This window comes from Oncorhynchus tshawytscha, linkage group LG31, assembly GCF_018296145.1.
Source record: "Oncorhynchus tshawytscha isolate Ot180627B linkage group LG31, Otsh_v2.0, whole genome shotgun sequence".
Classification (NCBI taxonomy): Eukaryota; Metazoa; Chordata; class Actinopteri; order Salmoniformes; family Salmonidae; genus Oncorhynchus; species Oncorhynchus tshawytscha.
The window spans coordinates 20632312-20655448 of NC_056459.1; the positions used below are offsets into that span (position 1 = coordinate 20632312).

The 23137-nt window shown below is 45.9% G+C and overlaps 1 protein-coding gene across 24 annotated transcripts in view; it reads right to left on the reverse strand.

The window, feature by feature from the left end:
• Positions 1-23137, reverse strand: part of ptk2aa (protein tyrosine kinase 2aa) — a 166086-nt gene that overhangs the window by 73438 nt on the left and 69511 nt on the right. The window contains exon 1 of one of the 24 annotated variants that reach the window (XM_024395422.2): positions 6319-6406. The exons of the other annotated variants lie outside the window; for them this stretch is intronic. The gene's annotated coding sequence lies outside the window, so the exon portion shown is untranslated. Of the gene's footprint in view, positions 1-6318; positions 6407-23137 lie in introns of those variants that run through there. 24 annotated transcript variants of the gene reach the window in all.

Here is a 23137-nt window from a genome sequence, read left to right on the forward strand (position 1 = left end):
GACTCTAAGGAAAACATTAACAGCTACTTGGCCCACCGCGTCTCACTATAATCTCAATGGTGTATCTGGACTGATGAATGCATCTGGAAATATATTATACAAAGAGCAATCTGTAGTAGTCAGTCACACATCCAGGCTCCAGATAGAATACAATCTAACAACTAGTGTGGATCTGTTGGGTGGATACACTATAACTAGTGTGGATCTGTTGGGTGGATATACTATAACTAGTATGGATCTGTTGGGTGGATATACTATAACTAGTGTGGATCTGTTGGGTGGATATACTATAACTAGTGTGGATCTGTTGGGTGGATATACTATAACTAGTGTGGATCTGTTGGGTGGATATACTATAACTAGTGTGGATCTGTTGGGTGGATATACTATAACTAGTGTGGATCTGTTTGGTGGATATACTATAACTAGTGTGGATCTGTTGGGTGGATATACTATAACTAGTGTGGATCTGTTGGGTGGATATACTATAACTAGTGTGGATCTGTTGGGTGGATATACTATAACTAGTGTTGATCTGTTGGGTGGATATACTATAACTAGTGTGGATCTGTTGGGTGGATATACTATAACTAGTGTGGGTGTCTGTTGGGTGGATATACTATAACTAGTGTGGGTGTCTGTTGGGTGGATATACTATAACTAGTGTGGGTGTCTGTTGGGTGGATATACTATAACTAGTGTGGGTGTCTGTTGGGTGGATATACTATAACTAGTGTGGGTGTCTGTTGGGTGGATATACTATAACTAGTGTGGGTGTCTGTTGGGTGGATATACTATAACTAGTGTGGGTGTCTGTTGGGTGGATATACTATAACTAGTGTGGGTGTCTGTTGGGTGGATATACTATAACTAGTGTGGATCTGTTGGGTGGATATACTATAACTAGTGTGGATCTGTTGGGTGGATATACTACATGCATTCATCCAGCTTGTGTCAGCAGCACTGTTCCCTCTATGTGGCTGGAAAAGCCCAAAATAACCTCCCATTGTAGAAGTGAGAGAGTGGTTATATCCCAAACAGCACCCCTTTGCATGTCACACTACTTCTGACTAGGGCCCATAGGGCTCTGGTCAAAAGTAGTGCACTATATAGGGAATAGGGTTCCATTTGGGACGCACTCAGTGACTAAGCACTGAAAATGATGGAAAACAGGCTACTTTTTAATGTATTTGGCCTACAATGAAATGCCACAAATATGTGGTTTAGCGTGTGAGCTTTAAAGACATGGTCTGGAGAATTAAAAGACGTGTTCCAAATACACTTAACAACACAACTGTAATGGATACAAGGCTTGGCAGCAGTGCAGTCAATTTGAGAACGGATGGTGGGCATTGCAACACAGCGCCGGGTACAGTACGAACTCAAGGTTATAGCAGGGGCGCCTAAAGTGCACTGCTTTCATTTTTTCATCCAGGCGTACACAGAGCCAATGGCTCTAGTCAACAGCAAGTCACAGACAGACAGTGTGCACTGCAGTGCTGACTGAAACTGCTCTTTGTAATCAGAGAATCTCCCGGTCTAAGCTGGGGTCTGGTCCGTGGCTTCAGGCGGGGGAAAACACACACACATGGCTGGGCTGTCAGATGCCCGGCCAGTATCAAATCAACACACAGGCCAAACTGAGCAGCTCTCTCTCCCCAGGGGCCAGGATGTGTGTGTGTGTACTAGACATCATCTCTACTACAGTCCACTGGTCATCTGGGAGCCTTGGGCCCTGCTGGTCAGTGTGTTCAGTTTCCATGTTATTAACCGACAGATTAGATGCATGTCTACCACCAGTGAACAGGAGGACAGAACACACCCCTGTGGTGAGGCACCACGGGGACAGACCAGTATGGTCACACACATTCAGCTGGAAAGACAGGAGGGTTGTTAGCAGTTAGCGCTGGGGTTCTTGCCAGCAGATGAAATGTTTCAACTGCCACCTTAGTCTGACCATTAGCTGGCCTAAAATAGCAGTTTCTCTCCAGATGGGTCCACCTGCAGTCACACACACACACACACACACACACACACACACACACACCACACAAAACCTCCCTCAGCCGCACTACATCAAAGTTGAGTACTGTTATTGTCAACAGAGTGAACCCATCCAACCACACCCACCCAACAGTGCACCAGGGAAACATCCCATTTCAACAGTGAAATGCATACAGTAGCAGTAACAGACTGTCACGCATCTGATACAGAGTAAAGAGACTGTCACCCATCTGATACAGAGTAAAGAGAGACTGTCACCCATCTGATAGAGTAAAGAGAGACTGTCACCCATCTGATACAGAGTAAAGAGAGACTGTCACCCATCTGATACAGAGTAAAGAGAGACTCTCCCCCATCTGATACAGAGTAAAGAGACTGTAACCCATCTGATAGAGTAAAGAGAGACTCTCACCCATCTGATAGAGTAAAGAGAGACTGTCACCCATCTGATACAGATTAAAGAGAGACTGTCACCCATCTGATACAGAGTAAAGAGAGACTCTCCCCATCTGATACAGAGTAAAGAGAGACTGTCACCCATCTGATACAGAGTAAAGAGAGACTGTCACGCATCTGATACAGAGTAAAGAGAGACTCTCACCCATCTGATAGAGTAAAGAGAGACTGTCACCCATCTGATACAGATTAAAGAGAGACTGTCACCCATCTGATACAGAGTAAAGAGAGACTCTCCCCATCTGATACAGAGTAAAGAGAGACTGTCACGCATCTGATACAGAGTAAAGAGAGACTGTCACCCATCTGATAGAGTAAAGAGAGACTGTCACCCATCTGATACAGATTAAAGAGAGACTGTCACCCATCTGATACAGAGTAAATAGAGACTCTCACCCATCTGATACAGAGTAAAGAGAGACTGTCACCCATCTGATACAGAGTAAATAGAGACTCTCACTCATCTGATACAGAGTAAAGAGAGACTCTCACCCATCTGATACAGAGTAAAGAGAGACTGTCACCCATCTGATACAGAGTAAAGAGAGACTGTCACCCATCTGATACAGAGTAAAGAGAGACTGTCACCCATCTGATACAGAGTAAAGAGAGACTGTCACCCATCTGATAGAGTAAAGAGAGACTGTCACCCATCTGATACAGAGTAAAGAGACTGTCACCCATCTGATACAGAGTAAATAGAGACTCTCACTCATCTGATACAGAGTAAAGAGAGACTCTCACCCATCTGATACAGAGTAAAGAGAGACTGTCACCCATCTGATAGAGTAAAGAGAGACTGTCACCCATCTGATACAGAGTAAAGAGAGACTGTCACCCATCTGATAGAGTAAAGAGAGACTGTCACCCATCTGATAGAGTAAAGAGAGACTGTCACCCATCTGATAGAGTAAAGAGAGACTGTCACCCATCTGATAGAGTAAAGAGAGACTGTCACCCATCTGATACAGATTAAAGAGAGACTCTCACCCAACTAATGCAGAGTAAAGAGAGACTGTCACCCATCTGATACAGAGTAAAGAGAGACTGTCACCCATCTGATAGAGTAAAGAGAGACTGTCACCCATCTGATACAGAGTAAAGAGAGACTCTCACCCATCTGATAGAGTAAAGAGAGACTGTCACCCATCTGATACAGAGTAAAGAGAGACTGTCACCCATCTGATAGAGTAAAGAGAGACTGTCACCCATCTGATACAGAGTAAAGAGAGACTGTCACCCATCTGATACAGAGTAAAGAGAGACTGTCACCCATCTGATACAGAGTAAAGAGAGACTGTCACCCATCTGATAGAGTAAAGAGAGACTGTCACCCATCTGATACAGAGTAAAGAGACTGTCACCCATCTGATACAGAGTAAAGAGAGACTGTCACCCATCTGATAGAGTAAAGAGAGACTGTCACCCATCTGATAGAGTAAAGAGAGACTGTCACCCATCTGATAGAGTAAAGAGAGACTGTCACCCATCTGATAGAGTAAAGAGAGACTGTCACCCATCTGATACAGATTAAAGAGAGACTCTCACCCAACTAATGCAGAGTAAAGAGAGACTGTCACCCATCTGATACAGAGTAAAGAGAGACTGTCACCCATCTGATAGAGTAAAGAGAGACTGTCACCCATCTGATACAGAGTAAAGAGAGACTCTCACCCATCTGATAGAGTAAAGAGAGACTGTCACCCATCTGATACAGAGTAAAGAGAGACTGTCACCCATCTGATAGAGTAAAGAGAGACTGTCACCCATCTGATACAGAGTAAAGAGAGACTGTCACCCATCTGATACAGAGTAAAGAGAGACTGTCACCCATCTGATAGAGTAAAGAGAGACTGTCACCCATCTGATACAGAGTAAAGAGAGACTGTCACCCATCTGATAGAGTAAAGAGAGACTGTCACCCATCTGATACAGAGTAAAGAGAGATCGTCACCCATCTGATACAGAGTAAAGAGAGACTGTCACCCATCTGATAGAGTAAAGAGAGACTGTCACCCATCTGATACAGAGTAAAGAGACTGTCACCCATCTGATACAGAGTAAATAGAGACTCTCACTCATCTGATACAGAGTAAAGAGAGACTGTCACCCATCTGATACAGAGTAAAGAGACTGTCACCCATCTGATACAGAGTAAATAGAGACTCTCACCCATCTGATACAGAGTAAAGAGAGACTCTCACCCATCTGATACAGAGTAAAGAGAGACTGTCACCCATCTGATACAGAGTAAATAGAGACTCTCACCCATCTGATACAGAGTAAAGAGAGACTGTCACCCATCTGATACAGAGTAAAGAGACTGTCACCCATCTGATACAGAGTAAAGAGAGACTGTCACCCATCTGATACAGAGTAAAGAGAGACCATCACCAATCTGATACAGAGTAAAGAGAGACTCTCACCCATCTGATACAGAGTAAAGAGACTGTCACCCATCTGATACAGAGTAAATAGAGACTCTCACTCATCTGATACAGATTAAAGAGACTGTCACCCATCTGATACAGAGTAAAGAGACTGTCACCCATCTGATACAGAGTAAATAGACTGTCACCCATCTGATACAGAGTAAATAGAGACTCTCACTCATCTGATACAGAGTAAAGAGACTGTCACCCATCTGATACAGAGTAAAGAGACTGTCACCCATCTGATACAGAGTAAAGAGAGACTCTCACCCATCTGATACAGAGTAAAGAGAGATCATCACCAATCTGATACAGAGTAAAGAGAGACTCTCACCCATCTGATACAGAGTAAAGAGACTGTCACCCATCTGATACAGAGTAAATAGAGACTCTCACTCATCTGATACAGAGTAAAGAGAGACTCTCACCCATCTGATACAGAGTAAAGAGAGACTGTCACCCATCTGATACAGAGTAAATAGAGACTCTCACTCATCTGATACAGAGTAAAGAGAGACTCTCACCAATCTGATACAGAGTAAAGAGACTCTCACCAATCTGATACAGAGTAAAGAGAGACTCTCCCCCATCTGATACAGAGTAAAGAGAGACTCTCACCCATCTGATACAGAGTAAAGAGAGACTGTCACCCATCTGATACAGAGTAAATAGAGACTCTCACTCATCTGATACAGAGTAAAGAGACTGTCACCCATCTGATACAGAGTAAAGAGACTGTCACCCATCTGATACAGAGTAAATAGAGACTCTCACTCATCTGATACAGAGTAAAGAGAGACTCTCACCAATCTGATACAGAGTAAAGAGAGACTCTCCCCCATCTGATACAGAGTAAAGAGAGACTCTCCCCCATCTGATACAGAGTAAAGAGAGACTGTCACCAATCTGATACAGAGTAAAGAGAGACTCTCCCCCATCTGATACAGAGTAAAGAGAGACTCTCCCCCATCTGATACAGAGTAAAGAGAGACTGTCACCCATCTGATACAGAGTAAAGAGAGCAACAACGTCCTTACATGAAGTCAACACACGGCCATGACAACAACAACCTATTTCATTGATCCCATCTAACATTATACAGTTCAATCAAATTTGCTCACGCAAACAAACTGGAAACCTAAGACCAGCACACAAGCAACTGTACATTGGGCAAGTAGAAGAGATTCCCTATGCACACACACTCTCTCACACACACTCCCAGATTACGGCAACTCTCTCCAGAGGCAAAAGAGCCACTGAAGCTCCTGTAATGCTCATGGGCTTTTCCATCCACAGATGAAAACCACACACACACACGTCCCGGCCTCTCCTCGCTGACGTTGGGTCACATCCTGGTTATAACAATGCTCCCTGCAGCTCAAAGTACCCCGAATGAGTCATCCTGAAATTACGGGGAGCGACTCACCTCATTCCCATATCATTTCCATGTTATCCCAATCCCATTCCCACCTCCAGGTACGAGGGGTAGGGGCTGGATCAAGAGACTTGCTCTTATCAGAGGCATCATATGACTGAATGCGGTGAGCATTCTGATTGGCTCTGTGGTGTTGAACGGGGGGCTGTGAGCCTGCTGATTGGTTGGCAGTAGTTGTAAACAAGTTCGGCATGGTTGAGTGGGAGCTATGCCAGACTGAGAGAGGGTTGTAAACAACTATAGGGTGGGGCCTTCCTTCCTCCCTTCACACTGTGACTGCAGGCTGAGTCTGAACTCCCTGTCTATTGTTAACCCTTAAAACCTTCAATTCTGAGTGTTGTGAATATGATGATATGAGACTCCTCATTAAACCACTGGGAAAGTGTTAATCTCGGCAACAATAACTTTACGATAAATATTTGTCAATGACCTATTTTCCCTGACGGAAAACTAATGACGACGTGACGAGTTGCCATGGAAAAACAAATGAGTTTTCATTTTAGTTGATGTAAATGTGACAAGATGAGAATTCCATGTGAAACTAATGGACATTCAATTTGACATGAAGCTCCTTTTCATCTGTTTAATCCAATCATAAGCAAGCATGGCTTTCAGAATATGTAATACAATCCTCTAATTGGACAAATTAATGTCTTTCAGTTGTGCAGTCTGATTGAGCTGATCTGCCTGGCTCTCCCACACACCTCCTGGGCAGTCACTTCAGTCACTCTTCAGTCTTTTAAACAGATGCGCAGCCAGCAAGCCAAGACATTTAAATTGTAACTAACCTCAACTAGAAACAATAATGTTTACTCTCATGTAGGCAATTTTTGCTTTGATTACATCAGAAGCTCTATTTTCCCATGGGTGCTGTTATTCATCTGTTTTCTGATTGAAATATTAATGGCATTTACTGAATATAAGGAGTACAGTAATATTTCTGGCATTTTGGAAATCTCAGATTCTCCCCTTTTTAAGGGAATCACAGTTATTTACCCCCATCCTAATGTTATAATGAGAAGAAAAGAGACAAGGCATCCTTTGCAAGCTAGTTCTTTTGACACAATGTTGTACAATCCACATTACATGAACATTTCTAAATTAGCCACATAGTCGATCAATGACTAATTTCAAGAGGATTAAAATCTTCTCTGTAATCTCTCTCTGGGGCAGACACTCCAGTCTGGCTGCAATACAGACCAAACTCACGCTCTTGTTCTGCCAAGACTATAAATGAATGAAGGTGATGATGCCAATTGCAGTCAATTTGATAGTTTTCATAAATACACCCAGAGATCCTTAAATGAGAAAACCCACTAACTCTTTAGTGACTGGGTATGAGAAAGGTTTTTGATTGCTTTTCAAAATGATTTAAAATGTTTTCCATTGAATAAGGATTTTCCATAACGTGATTTTGATGTGCTATTCTTTTCATTAAGTGTAACTCTCATGGTAATCACTTCAGTCACTAAACTAACTGGCATTTCCCTTTAAATAAAATCACACTCGACTCCCCACTATGTTGTGAAATATCATCTAAAAAGGCTCTTTCCAGAGAGAGACAGAGAGAGAGAGAGAGAGAGAGCGAGAGAGGGAGAGAGAGAAACACACAGAGAGAGACAGAACTACAGAGACATACAGAGAGAAAGTGAGAACGAGAGAGAAAGTGAGAGAGCAAGAGAGAGGGAGAGAGAGGAAGAGAGAGAGACACACACAGAGAGAGGGAGACATACAGTGCCTTCGGAAAGTATTCAGACCCTTTGTCTTTTTCCACATTTTGTTAGGTCACAGCCTTATTCTAAAATTGATTAAATCGTGTTTTACCCCCTCATCAATCTACACACAATACACCATAATAAAGCAAAAACTGTTTTTAGACATTTTTGCAAATGTATCAAAAATAAAAACTGAAATATCACAAGGCCCTTCTCCCCTGATTGCTCAGTTTTATCTGGCGACCAGCCCTAGGAAAAGTTTTGGTTGTTCCAACTTCTTCCATTTAACAATGATGGAGGCCACTGTGTTCTTAGGGACCTTTAATGCTGCAGAAATTTGGTACCCTTCCCCAGACCTGTGCCTCGACACAATCCTGTCTCGGAGCTCTACGGACAATTCCTTTGACCTCATGGCTTGGCTTTTGCTCTGACATGCACTGTCAACTGTGGGACCTTTATATAGACAGGTGTGTGCCTTTTCAAATCATGTCCAAACAATTGAATGGACCAGATGTGGACTCCAATCAAGTTGTAGAAACATCTCAAGGATGATCAATGGAAACAGGATGCACCTGAGCGCAATTTCGAGTCTCATAGCAAAGGGTCTGAATACTTATGTAAATAAGGTGTGTGCATATATACATTGGGGCAAAAAAGTATGTAGTCAGCCACCAATTGTGCAAGTTCTCCCACTTAAAAAGATGAGCGAGGCCTGTAATTTTCATCATAGGTACACTTCAACTATGACAGACAAAATGAGAAAAAAAAATCCAGAAAATCACATTGTAGGATTTTTTATGAATTTATTTGCAAATTATGGTGGAAAATAAGTATTTGGTCACCTACAAACAAGCAAGATTTCTGGCTCTCACAGACCTGTAAATTCTTCTGGCTCTCACAGACCTGTAACTTCTTCTTCTTTAAGAGGCTCCTGTCTCTGGGTGAAGCCAGGGAAGAAACTAAGTGGTTACATGTCCGGTTTTTATATAGTGGGAGGTGATAATACAATATGATTGTATTTTTTATACAAGCAACAGTTCCAGAACGCAATGGCCATGCAGACAAAACAGGAGTCTATTAAATGCATTTCATCACAGTTCAACACAGATGAGAGCATAAACCTTGAAGTTAAAACAGCTTACCCCAAATTCTCCCACCACAACTTGTTTATCAGTAATGGTTATGGTTAATGGTTTGTGCGCCGTTGGCATACAGATAAATGCACACATTTCTTAGAATGCTGGCCTTGTTATTTTTCTTATTCAAACAGTCAAAACATTTCAAATGCCCATCCTTAATTTTTTAAAATTCATATTCCAACTCCCACTGAGACACCCGTAGGGAGTGGGGTCACGGCCAGGTTTGCCCCTCGAGCAATTAGCGTGAAGTGCTATTTTGATTTGGTATTCGTGTAATGAAAAAAAAAACTTTATTCAAGTATTATATTATTATATATATATTATATATATTATTATTATATATCAATATTCAACATTTTTTTTTATGGATAAGTGGAGCATGCATATGTATTCACCCCCTTTGCTATGAAGCGCCTAAATAAGATCTAGTGCAACCAATTACATTCATAATTAGTTAGATTGCACACCGGTGGACTTTAAGTGTCACATGATGTATGTATTTTTTTATTTGATCTTTATTTAACTAGGTAAGTCAGTTAAGAACAAATTCTTATTTTCAATGACGGCCTAGGAACAGTGGGTTAACTGCCTGTTCAGGGGCAGAACGACAGATTTGTACCTTGTCAGCTCGGGGGTTTGAACTTGCAACCTTCCGGTTACTAGTCCACCGCTCTAACCACTAGGCTACCCTGCCGCCGTGTGTGTGTGTGTGTGTGTGTGTGTGTGTGTGTGTGTGTGTGTGTGTGTGTGTGTGTGTGTGTGTGTGTGTGTGTGTGTGTGTGTGTGTGTGTGTGTGTGTGTGTGTGTGTGTGTGTGTGTGTGTGTGTGTGTGTGTGTGTGTGTGTGTGTGTGTGTGTGTGTGTGTGTGTGTGTGTGTGTGTGTGTGTGTGTGTGTGTGTGTATGTACAGTGAGGCAAAAAAGTATTTAGTCAGCCACCAATTGTGCAAGTTCTCCCACTTAAAAAGATGAGTGAGGCCTGTAATTTTCATCATACACTTCAACTATGACAGACAAAATGAGAAAAAAAATCCAGAAAATCACATTGTAGGATTTTTAATGAATTTATTTGCAAATTATGGTGGAAAATAAGTATTTGGTCAATAACAAAAGTTTATCTCAATACTTTGTTATATACCCTCTGTTGGCAATGACAGAGGTCAAATGTTTATCTCAAGTCTTCACAAGGTTTTCACACACTGTTGCTGGTATTTTGGCCCATTCCTCCATGTCTCCCTAGAGCAGTGATGTTTTGGGGCTGTTGCTGGGCAACACGGACTTTCAACTCCCTCCAAAGATTTTCTATGGGGTTGAGATCTGGAGACTGGCTAGGCCACTCCAGGACCTTGAAATGCTTCTTACAAAGCCACTCCTTCGTTGCCTGGGCGGTGTGTTTGGGATCAATGTCATGCTGAAAGACCCAGCCACGTTTCATCTTCAATGCCCTTGCTGATGGAAGGAGGTTTTCACTCAAAATCTCACGATACATGGCCCCATTCATTCTTTCCTTTACTTCGGATCAGTCGTCCTGGTCCCTTTGCCGAAAAACAGCCCCAAAGCATGATGTTTCCACCCCCATGCTTCACAGTAGGTATGGTGGATTTGAGTCCCTGGCGGCGTAGTGTGTTACTGATGGTAGGCTTTGTTACTTTGGTCCCAGCTCTCTGCAGGTCATTCACTAGGTCCCCCCGTGTGGTTCTGGGATTTTTGCTCACTGTTCTTGTGATCATTTTGACCCCACAGGGTGAGATCGTGCGTGGAGCCCCAGATGGAGGGAGATTATCAGTGGTCTTGTATGTCTTCCATTTCCTAATAATTGCTCCCACAGTTGATTTCTTCAAACCAAGCTGCTTACCTATTGCAGATTCAGTCTTCCCAGCCTGGTGCAGGTCTACAATTTTGTTTCTGGTGTCCTTTGACAGCTCTTTGGTCTTGGCCATAGTGGAGTTTGGAGTGTGACTGTTTGAGGTTGTGGACAGGTGTCTTTTATACTGATAACAAGTTCAAACAGGTGCCATTAATACAGGTAACGAGTGGAGGACAGAGGAGCCTCTTACTGCTTTCACTTTGTCATTATGAGGTATTGTGTGTAGATTGCTGAGGATAAATAATGCTTTAATCCATTTTAAAACAAGCCTGAAAAGTAACAAAATGTGGAAAAAGTCAAGGGGTCTGAATACCTTCCTGAATGTTTACCATGCCAATAAAGCCCTTTGAATTTAACTAAGTTGAGAGAGACAGAGAGAAAGAGAGAGACAGACAGAGAGAGGGAGAGAGAGATGGAAACAGACAGAGACAGAGAGAAAGAGATGGAGAGAAAGAGAGACAGACAGAGAGGGAGAAAGATGGAGAGAAAGAGAGAGACAGACATAGAGGGAGAGACAGAGAGACAGACAGAGAGAGGGAGAAAGAGAGAGACAGACAGAGAGAGGGAGAGCGAGACAGAGAGACAGAGAGAGATGGAGAGAGATGGAGAGAAAGAGAGAGGGAGAGAGAGACAGAGAGAGAGAGGGAGAATGAGATGGAGACATACAGAGAGACAGACAGAGAGAGAGATGGAGAGAGACAGAGAGAGGGAGAGCGAGACATAGAGAGACAGAGAGAGAGAGATGGAGAGAGACAGAGAGAGGGAGAGCGAGACAGAGAGACAGACAGAGATGGAGACAGACAGAGACAGAGAGAAAGAGATGGAGAGAAAGAGAGAGACAGACAGAGAGGGAGAAAGATGGAGAGAAAGAGAGAGACAGAGAGAGGGAGAGAGAGAGAGACAGACAGAGAGAGGGAGAAAGAGAGAGACAGAGAGAGGGAGAGCGAGATGGAAACAGACAGAGTCAGAGAGGGAGAGAGAGATGGAGAGAGACAGAGAGAGGGAGAGCGAGACAGAGGGAGATAGAGATGGAGAGAAAGAGAGATACAGAGAGAGAGACAGAGAGAGAGAGAGGGAGAATGAGATGGAGACATACAGAGAGACAGACAGAGAGAGATGGAGAGAGACAGAGAGAGGGAGAGAGAGATGGAGACATAGGCGCATAAGACACAAAGTGTCAACAATTATCCGGTGAGACAAAAGCTCCTATTTGATCTACGGACACACAGTACGAACAATTAAAAGCAGGAAACGAGACAATGAGCTCCGCATGAAATCTCTAATCATATCAACGGTAGAGGCCAGAAATAAACCCAAATATTATGAAATATTATGAAAGCCAAGGGGAAGTCTGTGTGGAAATGTAAGTATGTGAGGATCCAGTTTGAGTTCCAAATTGCACCCTATTCCCTATATAGTGCACTACTTTTGACCAGAGTCCTATGGTTTTGTAAAGCACTATATAGAGAATAGAGTGCCATTTGAGACTTTTTATAAGGAGCTTTCATCTTATCTTTCACACACAGGATGGAAACTGGGGTGTTTGATCGCACCCCAAACAGGACATGATTAACCCTGCAGCTCGTTTTGTCTATGGAAGTTTCTTCAGAACAGATACATAATGGTGGAGCCGCTGCTACAGTTTCCTGTGCCCCACACTGCTTCCAGTTACAGGCCTGGGCAACTAGGCAGCTATTATTGGAAACAGTGCAGGTTTCAGATGTCATCTTCTGCAGGCCACTGGCTCCAATTAGACCGTTATCAAACAGGCTGGACAATAGAAAAGTACAGACAGAAAAACCCTAGGAGAAACTCAAGTATAGGCTCTAGTCTAGGCTGCAGGTTAAGATCCACTGATACTTCGGAACCAGAGCCGAATTCATAAAGCGTCTCAGAGTACGATTGCTGATCTAGTATCTGCCATTCCCTGTCCATGTATGTTATTTAGCAGAGGAGAATAGTCATTCCTAAACCTATGAAATGGTCCAAAGTGGGAAATCAGAAACACAACAAAAAAGATTGCAACATTATCACACACTGCAGTCAGCTGGAGTCTTAACAGGAATACAAATAGCAATCAGAGACACAGACCACTACCTCTGCACTCAGCCAGTGTGGGGGTACACTCAGCCAGTGTGGGGGTACACTCAGCCACAGTGAGGGCATAGACGAAGATAGCTCACTGTATGGGGCCTGGGGAGGGAGAGAGAGCAGGGGGAAAGAGAGCGAGAGAATGTGTCTGTCCCTGGGTTCACTCTGTGAATGTGTCTGTCCCTGGGTTCACTCTGTGAATGCATCTGTCCCTGGGTTCACACTGTGAGCACGGGGGAAGGAGGGGTTTAGGGTTTATATAAACTGCTGGTGTCGTGAGTGAGGACAATGTCCTGGCAATTGTTCAAACATCCCTGCTGTGTCCTGTCCCTCCGTCCTCAGGCCAAATACCTGTACAGTAGGGGAGTTGTATCAAGCTGATCTGTTACTTAGAAGAGTTGTGTTCCCAGCTATGATCCGCCCTAGATGAGCCGACATGTACAGTGCTTTCAGAAAGTATTAATACCCCTTGACTTATTCCACATTTTGTTGTTTCAGCCTGAATTTAAAAATGTTCTCACCAATCTACATACAATACCCTATAATGACAAAGTGAAAACATGTTTTTTTTTAATGTTTGCTAATTTATTGAAAATGAATCTCATTCACATAAGTGTTCACACCCCTGAGTCAATAGATGATAAAATCCCCTATGGCAGTGATTACAGGTGTGAGTATTTATTTGTAAGTCTCTAAGAGCTTTGCACACCTGGATTGTACAATATTTACTTCAAGCTCTGTTAAGTTGATTGTTGATCATTGCTAGACAGCCATCTTCAAGTCTTGTCATAGATTTTAAAGCAGATTTAAGTCCAAACTGTAATTAGGCCACTTAGGAACATTCTGTGGCGTCTTGGTAAGCATTTCCAGTGTAGATTTGGCCTTGTATTTTAGGTTATTGTCCTGCTGAATGGTGAATTTGTCTACCAGTGTCTGTTGGAAAGCAGACTGAACCAGGTTCACCTCTAGGATTTTGCGTGTGCTTATTCATTTTCTGTTTATCCTAAAACACACTCTAGTCCTTGCCGATGACAAGCATACCCATAACATGATCCAGCCACCACCATGCTTGAAAATATGAAGAGAAGTACTCCATGATGTTCGATTTGCCCCAAACATAATGCTTTGTATTCAGGACAAAAAGTACATTTCTTACATATATTTTTGCAGTATTACTTAAGTGCATTGTTGCAAACAGGATGCATGTTTTGGAATATTTTTTATTCTGTACAGGCTTCCTTCTTTTCACTCAATTACTTTACTATTGTGGAGTAACTACAAGGTTTTTGATCCATCCTCAGTTTTCTCCCATCACAGCCATTAAACTATAACTGTTTTAAAAATCACCATTGGCCTCATGGTAAAATCCCTGAGCAATTTCCTTCCTCTCTGGCAACTGAGTTAGGAAGGACACCTGTATCTTTGTAGTGACTGGGTGTATTGATACACCATCCAAAGTGTCATTAATAACTTCACCATGCGCAAAGAGATATTCAGTGTCTGCTTTTTAAAATATTTACACATCTACCAATCGGCGCCGTTCTTTGCGAGGCATTGAAAAACCTCCCTGTTTTTTGTGGTTGAATTTGTACTTGAAATTCACTACTCGATTAATGTACCTTACAGATAATTATTGTATGTGTGGGGTACAGAGATGGGGCAGTTATTCCAAAACCATGTTAACCACTATTACTGAAACTAATTATGTGATTTCTTAAGCACATTTTTACTCCTGAACTTATTTAGGCTTGCCATAACAAAAGGGTAAAATATTTATTGACTGAAGACATTTCAGCTTAATTTTATAAATGTTTCTAAAACTTTCTACAAAATTCCACTTTGACATTATGGGGTATTGTGTGTAGATCAGTGAGACAAAATCTCAATTTAATCCATTTTAAATTCAGGCTGTAATGACAACATTTAGAAAAAGTAAAGGGGTGTGAATACTTAATAGGCATAATCCCTCATTTATTAATAGTACTTCTTTCTATTTGATGTAGATTAGAATATGCATCTGACCCCCTGCATTACTTATGTCCTTGTTGCATAGGCTAGTATAGACCTCTTTCCATCTGAGTATTCATGGTAAGGTAGTGTACTGAACTAGCTGGTGCACAGTTCTGTAGAGACCAGTTAGAGGCTCCTTCTCTCTTCTCATAAACAGACAAGTGAGGCAAAGGGGGACAGGCTCTCTGATGAAGAGGGCTTCTTTGTTCTGTGGGCAAGGAGTCGAGGGTTGAACGGTTCACCCTGTACATCCTCACAGAAAGAGAGAGAGAGAGCATTGAGTGAAAGAAAAAGAGAGTTGGGTTAAAGCGAGAGAGCGGGATAGAGAGAGAGGGAGAGAGAGAGGCCCCTGGATGGAGCCCCTCTAGCTGACCTCCTGAGAGCAGGCAGCTCAGTACTGTACAGACAATGGCCATGTTAGTCAGAGCAGTTTACATAACCACAGTCCCGTATGCCTGTCTGTGTTCTGTGTACCTTCTGCGTGTAAAGGTGTGTCTGAGGGTGTACACATAGGCTGAGTTTACACAGGCAGCCCAACTCTGATCTTTTGACCAATCAGATCAGCTCTTTTGCCCATAATTGGGAAAAATATCAGAATTTGTCTGCCTGTTTAAACGCAGCCTTACTGTACTTGGTCTGCTTATGTGTATCTTGGCCCAAGTGCAGGGATCTCAATATACAATATTACTGGGATACTTAGGTGCCAATAAGATATGAATTGTGATTCTCAAGATTCTATATGTATTGTGATTCAATACTGCGATTTTATTGCAATGTAATGTTCCAATATTGCTCACCATGTCTGCTGCAGAGGGACAAGAGAGAGCCATGAGAAAATGAGTTTTGATCAGTCATGGATATAAAAGTGCTGAAAACATTTTGACTCCCTATTTGAAAAGAAGATGGAGAACAAGATATAGGATGAAAAATACCTGAGTTTTGCCGCAAGTACAGCTGACTAGCGCTGGTGAACATTACCTAGCAACAATTCATTAGATTTTTTACATTTTTTAAAATGGTAATGTTTGTTCTGTATTTAAGAGTGTGAAGTAAAGCAGAACAGGGATAAATAAATGCCAAACACCCACAACCCCACACACCAGTGTATGTCAGGCAGGAGGAATCCCTGTTAACCTAGATTAGAAAGGGCGTTTCTGATTCCTCAGTCCTCGACAACACCAGCACCATGGAAGACCTTCAAAGCAGATTTATCTAATCAGCAGCTAGAAACAGGCTCTCTGGCTGGACTTATCTCTCCAGGGAGCTGGGTTAGGGTCGACGTCTACTGGGGAGATCTGGGGATCTGGGGTCGGCGTCTACATCTACTGGGGAGATCTGGGGTGGGGTCGACGTCTGGGGTCGACTGGGGAGAGCTGGGGTCGACGCTACTGGGGAGAGCTGGGGTCGACTGGGGAGAGCTGGGGTCGACGCCTACTGGGGAGAGCTGGGGTCGACGTCTACTGGGGAGATCTGGGGTCGACGTCTGGGGACTGGGGAGAGCTAGGGGAGAGCTCGACGTCTACTGGGGAGAGCTGGGGTCGACGTCTACTGGGGAGAGCTGGGGTCGACGTCTACTGGGGAGATCTGGGGTCGACGTCTACTGGGGAGAGCTGGGGTCGAGGGGGAGATCTGGGGTCGACGTCTACTGGGGAGAGCTAGGGTCGACGTCTACTGGGGAGAGCTGGGGTCGACGTCTACTGGGGAGAGCTGGGGTCGACGTCTACTGGGGAGAGCTGGGGTCGACGTCTGCTGGGGAGAGCTGGGGTCTCTACAGGGGAGAGCTGGGGTCGACGTCTACTGGGGAGATCTGGGGTCGACGTCTACTGGGGAGAGCTGGGGTCGACGTCTGCTGGGGAGAGCTGGGGTCGACGTCTACTGGGGAGAGCTGGGGTCGACGTCTACTGGGGAGAGCTGGGGTCGACGTCTACTGGGGAGAGCTGGGGTCGACGTCTACTGGGGAGACTTTTTAGACTATCTGAGAGGTGTAGAGATGTGCTTTGTAGCCCAGGATCTACTGCCAGACTCAACTTCACAACCAACATCATTAGCCACCTGGACAAACTGCTTGACAACCACATTTTGTGTCGAGCCAAGGTGCTGGTTGGACTGGGTTAATCTGGATCCTACCTGGCATGGTAGGGTCCAAGCACCTGACTATCTAATACAAACTGGGGGGACCATGCATTCAATGCTGCTTGAGACTCTGGGTGCATCTGAAATGGGCCCCTATTCCCTATATAATACACAACTTTTGACCAGGACAAGTAGGGTGTTGGTCAAAAGCAGAGCATTATATAGGAATCCCGAATGGCGCAGCGGTATAAGGCACTGCATCTCAGTGCAAGAGGTGTCATTACAGTCCCTGGTTCAAAGCCAGGCTGTATCACATCCGGCCGTGATTGGGAGTCCCATAGGACAGAAAGATGGAAGACATTACTGGCAATGAGCCATGCTAAGACTGACACTACATCACTGTCACGTATTCAAACCCTTTCCTTCTCCCATCTCCTTTTCCATGCCTCTTCTCCCTCTCCTCTCTCCATTTCATTCTCCTTTCCCCATCTTCCTCTCCTCTCCACGTCTCTCTCCCTCCTAGTCTCTACCCGTCTCTCTCCCTCCTAGTCTCTACCCGTCTCTCTCGCTCTCTCCTCTCCACGTCTCTCTCGCTCTCTCCTCTCCACGTCTCTCTCGCTCTCTCCTCTCCACGTCTCTCTCGCTCTCTCCTCTCCACGTCTCTCTCACTCTCCACGTCTCTCTCCTCGTCTCTTGTTCTTGCTCTACGTTTCTTGCTCTCTCTCCTCGTCTCTCTCTCCTCTCCACACCTCTCTCTCTCCGTCCTAGTCTCTCGCTCTCCTCTCCACGTCACTCTCTCGCTCTCTCCTCTCCACGTCTCTCTCTCTCCACGTCTCTCTCTACTCTCCACGTCTCTCGCTCTCTCCACACCTCTCTCTCTCTCTCTCCGTCCTAGTCTCTCGCTCCCCTCTCCACGTCTCTCCTATCCACATCTCTCTCTCCTCTCCACGTCTCTCGCTCTCTCCACGTCTCTCTCTCCTCTCCACATCTCTCTCTTCGTCCTAGTCTCTCACCCTCCTCTCCACGTCTCTCTCGCTCTCTCTCCACATCTCTCTAGCTCTCCTCTCCACGTCTCTCTCTCTCTACGTCTCTCGCTCTCTCCACGTCACTCTCTCTCTCTCTCCGCTCCACGTCTCGCTCGCTCTCTCCACGTCTCGCTCGCTCTCTCCTCTCCACGTCTCGCTCGCTCTCTCCTCTCCATGTCTCGCTCGCTCTCTCCTCTCCACGTCTCTCTCGCTCTCTCCTCTCCACGTCTCTCTAGCTCTCCTCTCAACGTCTCTCTAGCTCTCCTCTCCATGTCTCTTGCTCTCCTCTCCATGTCTCTTGCTCTCTCTCTACATCTCTTGCTCTCTCTCTACATCTCTTGCTCTCGCTCTACGTTTCTTGCTCTCTCGGTACGTCTCTCTCTTCTCGTCGCTCTCTCCTCTCCACGCCTTATCTCTCTCCTAGTCTCTCGCTCTCCTCGTCTCTCTTGCTCTCTCCTCTCCATGTCTCTCTCGCTCTCTCCTCTCCATGTCTCTCTCGCTCTCTCCTCTCCACGTCTCTCTCGCTCTCCTCTCCACGTCTCTCTCGCTCTCCTCTCCACGTCTCTCTCGCTCTCTCTCCACGTCTCCATGTCTCTCTCCACGCTCTCTCGCTCTCCACGTCTCTCTAGCTCTCCTCTCCACGTCTCTCTAGCTCTCCTCTCCACGTCTCTCTAGCTCTCCTCTCCACGTCTCTCTAGCTCTCCTAGTCTCTCTCGCTCTCCTCTCCACGTCTCTCTAGCTCTCCTCGTCTCTCTCGCTCTCCTCTCCACATCTCTCGCTCCACGTCTCTCTCTCTCCTCTCCACATCTCTTGCTCTACGTTTTTTTGCTCTCGCTCTACGTTTCTTGCTCTCTCTCTATGTCCCTCTCTCCTCGTCTCTTGCTCTCGCTCTACGTTTCTTGCTCTCTCTCTATGTCCCTCTCTCCTCGTCTCTCTCCTCTCTTTACGTCTCTTGCTCTCGCTCTACGTTTCTTGCTCTCTCGCTATGTCTCTCTCTTCTTGTCGCTCTCTCCTAGTCTCTCGCTCTCCTCTCCACGTCTCTCGCTCTCTCCTCTCCACGTCTCTCTCGCTCTCTCCTCTCCACGTCTCTCTCGCTCTAACCTCTCCACGTCTCTCTCGCTCTCTCCTCTCCACGTCTCTCTCGCTCTCTCCTCTCCACGTCTCTCGCTCTCTCCTCTCCACGTCTCGCTCGCTCTCTCCTCTCCACGTCTCGCTCGCTCTCTCCTCTCCACGTCTCGCTCGCTCTCTCCTCTCCACGTCTCGCTCGCTCTCTCCACGTCTCGCTCGCTCTCTCCTCTCCACGTCTCGCTCGCTCTCTCCTCTCCACGTCTCGCTCGCTCTCTCCTCTCCACGTCTCTCTCGCTCTCTCCTCTCGTCTCTCTCGCTCTCTCCTCTCCACGTCTCTCTCGCTCTCTCCTCTCCACGTCTTGCTCGCTCTCTCCTCTCCACGTCTCTCTCGCTCTCTCCTCTCCACGTCTCTCTCGCTCTCTCCTCTCCCACGTCTCTCGCTCTCTCCTCTCCACGTCTCTCTCGCTCTCCTCTCTCCACGTCTCTCTCGCTCTCTCCTCTCCACGTCTCTCTCGCTCTCTCCTCTCCACGTCTCTCTCGCTCTCTCCTCTCCACGTCTCTCTCGCTCTCTCCTCTCCACGTCTCTCTCGCTCTCTCCTCCACGTCTCTCTCGCTCTCTCCTCTCCACGTCTCTCTCGCTCTCTCCTCTCCACGTCTCTCTCGCTCTCTCCTCTCGTCTCTCTCGCTCTCTCCTCTCGTCTCTCTCGCTCTCTCCTCTCCACGTCTCTCTCGCTCTCTCTCTCCACGTCTCTCTCGCTCTCTCTCTCCGTCTCTCTCGCTCTCTCCTCTCCACGTCTCTCTCGCTCTCTCCTCTCCACGTCTCTCTCGCTCTCTCCTCTCCACGTCTCTCTCGCTCTCTCCTCTCCACGTCTCTCTCGCTCTCTCCTCTCCACGTCTCTCTTGCGCTCTCCTCTCCACGTCTCTCTTGCTCTCTCCTCTCCACGTCTCTCTTGCTCGCTCTCGTCTCTTGCTCTCGCTCTACGTCTCTTGCTCTCTCTTCTCTCTCTCCTCTCCACGTCTCTCTCGCTCTCTCCTCTCCACGTCTCTCTCGCTCTCTCCTCTCCACGTCTCTCTCGCTCTCTCCTCTCCCACGTCTCTCTCGCTCTCTCCTCTCCACGTCTCTCTCGCTCTCTCCTCTCCACGTCTCTCTTGCGCTCTCCTCTCCACGTCTCTCTTGCGCTCTCCTCTCCACGTCTCTCTTGCTCGCTCTACGTCTCTTGCTCTCGCTCTACGTCTCTTGCTCTCTCTTCTCGTCGCTCTCTCCTCTCCACATCTCTCTTTCTCCTAGTCTCTCGCTCTCCACGTCTCTCTCGCTCTCTCCTCTCCACGTCTCTCTCTCTCCTATCCATGTCTCTCTCTCCTCGCTGCGTTTCTTGCTCTCTCTCTGTCCCTCTTTCCTCTCTTTCTCCTAGTCTCTCGCTCTCCTCTCCACGTCTATCTCGCTCTCTCCTCTCCACGTCTCTCGCTCTCTCCTCGTCTCTCTCTCCCTCTCCTCTCCACGTCTCTCTCCTCTCCACGTCTAGCTCTCTCTCTCCTCTTCTCCCTCTCCACGTGTCTCCCTCTCCTCTTCTCCCTTTCCCTCTCTTTCCATCTCTCTCCTCTTCTCCTCCCTCTCCTCTTTTCCCTCTCTCCCCTCTTTCCCTCTCCTCTTCTCCCTCCTCCTTCCCTCTACTCCTCATCTTCTTCCTCTTTTCCTTCTCTCTTTCTCCCTCTCCTCTTCCCCTCCCTCTCCTCTTTTTCCTCTCCCTCTCTTCTCCTCCCACTCCTCTTTTACCTCTCCCCCCCATTTTCCTCTTCCCCTCCCTCTTTTCCCTCTCTCCTCGTTTTCCCCTCACCTCTTTTCCCTCTCTCCTCTTCTTCTCCCTCTCCTCTTCTCCCTCTCCCTCCTCTTCTCCCTCTATTCTTATTATTTTTCCTCTCCCTCTCCTCTTTTTCCTCTCCTCTTCTCCCCCTCTCCTCTTCTCCTCCCTCTCCTCCCCTTCTCCCTCCCTCCCTCTCCTCTTTTTCCTCTCCTCTTCTCCCTCTACTATTTCCTCTCCTCCTCCCTTCTCCTTCTCTCCTCTTTTCACTCTCCTTCCTCCTATTTCCCCTCTCTCTCTCTCTCTCTCTCTCTACCTATCCTCCCCCCTCTCCTAATCTTCCTCTTTCCCAACTTCTCTCCCCTCTCCTCTTCTCTCTCCCCTCCCCGATAGTTGACGACTGACTGACACATGGCATGCTGAAGCATATGCTCAGTGACAATAGGGTGCTTTAAATTCACATGTTGTGTTTTCCATGCAGACAAAGAAAGCCACTCAAAGTGGGAGTCTGGCTAGAAATGGAATTGACTGCTACAGGTCCCAGCCTCCATTATCAGCAGCTGCTCAAGCAATCAGGTCAGCTGTGGGTTCTATGGGCAACATGTGAAAGGGAGCTGAACCCTGTGGTTCTGAAACATGCAACATCTACACGCAAACAAAAAAATTCACACAGACACAGTTACACACACACACACACACACAGTTACGCATATGTGCAAATACATAGTTTATCTTAGTTTGTGTGTGTGTGCACATATTTGTCTTAGTTTGATTTAGTTTATCTTAGTTTGTGTGTGTGTGTCGAACACAAACTAAGACAAATATGTGCACACACACACCATCCATTCCACAGGGAAAACAAAGCTTGCAGCTCCCCTACTGCAGTATCATGGTAACGTCCCTATCATCTTTCACAGACAGGTTTCTAAAGGTTACTACTCGTTATGTGGAGAAATGCCACTTCTCTGGGATGCGTTGTGCCCTTTAAAATAGCAGAGCTTGCTGCATTGCACAGAAAGATAAACGACAACCGTTCAAGCAAAACAAGGGGGGGCATCAAAACTATAAAGATGTAATCGGTATGAAATCTGTCACTCTGTAGTTTGGAATGTTAATGATTTCAACACACTCCTCTATGGCATCACAACAGGCAGGCTACACAACACAGTCAGTCAGTCAGGATTAAACTATAACAGAAAAACAACAGCCGCGACTAGCTAAACACTCTTCTGATCGACCGAACACAGGTAGATGGTGAGGATATGGAAGAAGGAGAAGAAAAATAAGGTGGGAGGAGAAGAAGAAGAATAGGGTGGGAGGAGTAGAAGAACAAGGTGGGAGGAGAAGAACAAGGTGCGAGGAGGAGAAGAAGAACAAAGTGGGAGGAGGAGAAGAACAAGGTGGGAGGAGAAGAAGAACAAGGTGGGAGGAGAAGAAGAACAAGGTGGGAGGAGAAGAAGAACAAGGTGGGAGGAGAAGAAGAACAAGGTGGGAGGAGGAGAAGAACAACAAGGTGGGAGGAGGAGAAGAACAACAAGGTGGGAGGAGGAGAAGAAGAACAAGGTGGGAGGAGGAGAAGAAGAACAAGGTGGGAGGAGGAGAAGAACAACAAGGTGGGAGGAGGAGAAGAAGAACAAGGTGGGAGGAGGAGAAGAACAACAAGGTGGGAGGAGGAGAAGAACAACAAGGTGGGAGGAGGAGAAGAACAACAAGGTGGGAGGAGGAGAACAAGGTGGGAGGAGGAGAAGAAGAATAAGGTGGGAGGAGAAGAAGAACAAGGTGGGAGGAGGAGAAGAAGAACAAGATGGGAGGAGAAGAAGAAGAATAAGGTGGGAGGAGAAGAAGAACAAGGTGGGAGGAGGAGAAGAAGAATAAGGTGGGAGGAGAAGAAGAACAAGGTGGGAGGAGGAGAAGAAGAACAAGGTGGGAGGAGAAGAAGAACAAGGTGGGAGGAGGAGAAGAAGAATAATGTGGGAGGAGAAGAAGAACAAGGTGGGAGGAGGAGAAGAAGAACAAGATGGGAGG